The sequence below is a fragment of the Geospiza fortis genome, unplaced genomic scaffold, assembly GCF_000277835.1.
Source record: "Geospiza fortis unplaced genomic scaffold, GeoFor_1.0 scaffold192, whole genome shotgun sequence".
In the NCBI taxonomy this organism is placed as follows: domain Eukaryota; kingdom Metazoa; phylum Chordata; class Aves; order Passeriformes; family Thraupidae; genus Geospiza; species Geospiza fortis.
The window spans coordinates 7,578,735-7,582,072 of NW_005054315.1; the positions used below are offsets into that span (position 1 = coordinate 7,578,735).

A 3,338-nucleotide genomic window follows, 5' to 3' on the forward strand; every position below is an offset into this window, starting at 1 on the left:
TTTTTTTCCCCTCCCATTAATTCACCGCTGCATAACAAGCTGCTCTTGACACACAAGGCTTCTTCACACAGGAGAGGTGTCAGCAAGGTTATGAAGATTAAAATAATAAAAACTCTACAGATTCCAGAATCACAGAACTGTTCGGGTTGGAAGTGATCTCAAAGATCATCTAGCTCCAACCCCTTTGTCATAGGCAGAAACACCTTCCACTAGACCAAGCTGCACAAAGCACCATCCAACCCAGCCTTAAACACTTGCAGGGATGGGGTATTCACAAGTTCCCTGGCCAGCTTGTTCCTGTGCCTCACTACCCTCACAATAAAGGATTTCTTCCCAGTACCTAATCTAAACCTACTCTCAGTTTAAAGCCATTACTCCAATTCAAGCACAGCAACATAAAACTTAGTATTTTTACCACCTCACCACTGAGGTCCCAGGCCCACAGTAACACTCCACCTAAGCCAATCCATTCAATACATAAAATAAGTAATTCCACTTGCATTTGGGTGCCAAACATCCAAGGCCTGTCCTCACATTTCATACATGTATAAACATCTACACACCTACATATAGCTAAATAAATAGCTAAGCTGCTGCTAACTACAGAAATATCTCCAGCCAGATAGATGAGCTATTTCCAGCTAGCTCAGCTAAGGCAAAGAGGAGGAAAAACAGGGCTATTTTCAGCTTTTCAACAGGTTGGCGCCGTCCCCTTCGCAGGCTGCTGGAAAGCTGACTGCCCAGCCGGGCAAACGACCTTCGGCATCATCGGCGGGGGTATGAGCTAGACAAAGAGATAACGTCATGGCCTCTCGGCTCCCTCCGTGTCCTCCCCGCAGTGGCAGGTAGCCAGCCAATCCCGCTCCCGGGTGACATCATCGCTGATGCCTGTACACGAATGTGGAAGTGCATCAAACTGCATCTCGCAGCTCGGCTCCTCAAAAGCAACCGGCACGCCACCCCCCAGCCCCTCGGGATGACAAACCGCTTACAAGGGAAATAAAACCATCCAGGAAGAGGGATTTCAAGAAGCGGTTGCTGGGTAGAAGGAAAGCGGAAGGCAACAAGCATCAAAACATACACATATAGCCTCATCTTTGGGTGTCCCTGGAGCATTTCTCCTACCAAAAAAAGTGGCCAAGAAAAGTTGGGGGTTTTTTACAACAACTTTTCCAACAACTGTTTTTTGTTTTTTGTTTTTTTAACATAACTTCATTAGTTTAAAAAGAAAGATGTTTATCGCAGCAAGGAAGTTTTTTGGTTTAGTATTATTTGTTTACATACAGCCCTGTTAGGTGTCCACATTATCAGTGTATGTACACAAATGTGGGCAAATACCTAAGAAGAAGCAGTGCCAACCCAAACTTAAACACCTGTCAATTCATTACTGTCTAGCAGGCTCTACAGTAAGAGACTGCCTGTTGCTCCCTGTTATCACAGCGACACCGATGCCCTTAGACATCAGATGTTCCTTCAACTCGTCCAAGACAATAAATACATGTGCCCATGCATTTATTATTTCATTTCTAATGCTAACTATTCTGGGAGACCTCCACCTTATTTAAAGAAAACAAAATTTAACATTTCTGTTATCAAGACTGTTAAACTAAGGAGAACTTTGCTCATTAACTCAAAAGCATTAACAAGTACACTGAGAAACAATGCACTAAATTGCAATAATTAACAGGAGAGTTTCAAGTCCCACATTCACACCCTATTAATTTTTTTTTAATAAGGGTTCAGATGATGCAAGCTCTGGGAGCAAATGATTACAGAAAAAAATTGCGTCCTTTGAAATGGCAGAAAAAAATTAAAGAGTTGAGGTTGTGTCAAAGTGCAGCTTTTTACTCATCTTCCCCCTCTCCGGCGGCCCTTTGAGCCACATTCTTTTTTCCAGCTTTATACCAACAGCAGCAGCCTGGCTATTGCAGCTCAGGTCTTAAAAAGCAACGAATACACTGCGCAGGGAGACTAATTCTCCATCAGGAAGGCTGAGGTTCACGCCCTCAAAACAAACTGACATGTGTTTCATTTGCAGAAGAGGCAGCAAAGCGCTTTATTTAGTTACTGGAGCTGCAAGCAGCAGTATCTTGCCATCAGGGAAACTCAGACCAATTACACTCCCTTGTTTATAAGAAAAAAGAAAAACAAAACAACAAAAAAGCAACCAAAAACCCAAACAAGCAGCTAAGCATCTTCACCTCTCTCCTTCTCTCTCCAAATGCATCTTGCATTTCTACAGTTTAAGGCTAGAGCCTTCAATCTTTAGCCAAGTATTGTCTGTGCAAATAATTAGTCATCCTGGTAGCTAGCACTCACTGCAAAGTCATGCAAGCTCAAGATCCGTTTGTTACACTGACTGCACACAAAAGGGTAAAAAAAAAGAAAAAAAGGAAAAAGTAGGCTAGTTTCACACCCACATGAGCACTCTCTGATTTCTATTTTTTAAAGTCATACACTTGTCAAACAGGTTATTCTGGGAATTCTGATTTCCACAAAATAAGTTTCTCTGCTTCGGTCAATTATGATTGTCACTCTGCACCCCTCATCTCTGCACAGCCCATCAGATGCACTCGCCCCCAACTCCACAGCTTCAACACTCACAAGGAAACTGGGTGACAATTTTAATTAAGGCCAATGTCTTTGTCTAAAGTCACTGCAGCAGCAGCAACTTCCATAAGGATTTCCAGCAGCAAAGCTGAATAAGCCTGTAGACGTGTTTGTATAACCGAGCAAGACTCTGACAGCGTCCACTTGGTTTGGTCATTTCTCTGGAAGGAGCACAGAGAAGAATAAGGACAATAAAGGCGTATTTCATCAATACAGGATGGGTACTTGGGAAAGTAATTTGTACCCATCCGAAAAAGCAGAAACCAAGAGGCTGACAAACTTGACAAGGCCAGCAACAATGACAAGGGCAACACTTCTACCACCCCTCACTGTTCCGGTTGCCAGCGCGGGTGGCTCGCCTTCAGCCGTGTGCTCAGCCCGGCGCAGGCACCGGGTACCCTCTGGAGAATCGGCAACAATAAAAGGAGAAGAAATTCTGACACAAACCTTGTAGACTTGCCCGTACGTGCCATTGCCAACCACTTCCACCAGTTCAAAAATCCCAGCGGGGTCCTAAGGGGAGGAAGGGGCAGAAGGGGCGGGGGAGGAAAGGGGAGAAGAGAAGCGGGGTTACATTTTTGTTCAGGCGATGGCTGCGGGCAGAGCCCAGCCAGCGAACCCGGCTGCTGGCGGCGTGCAGCTGTTGCGCCCTGTTTTTCCACGCACATGCCAATACATGCAAACAAAGGAAAAGCAGCCCAGGGCCGCGGTCCCCCCGCCCGCCCCCG

The 3,338-nt window shown here is 45.2% G+C and overlaps 1 protein-coding gene across 1 annotated transcript in view; it reads right to left on the reverse strand.

Annotated features, from left to right (window-relative positions):
• Nucleotides 1-3,117, reverse strand: part of MAP4K4 (mitogen-activated protein kinase kinase kinase kinase 4) — a 163,860-nt gene extending 160,743 nt beyond the window's left edge. The window contains 1 exon segment of the mRNA XM_031056161.1: nt 3,058-3,117. The gene's annotated coding sequence lies outside the window, so the exon portion shown is untranslated.
• Nucleotides 3,118-3,338: the final 221 nt, after the last annotated feature.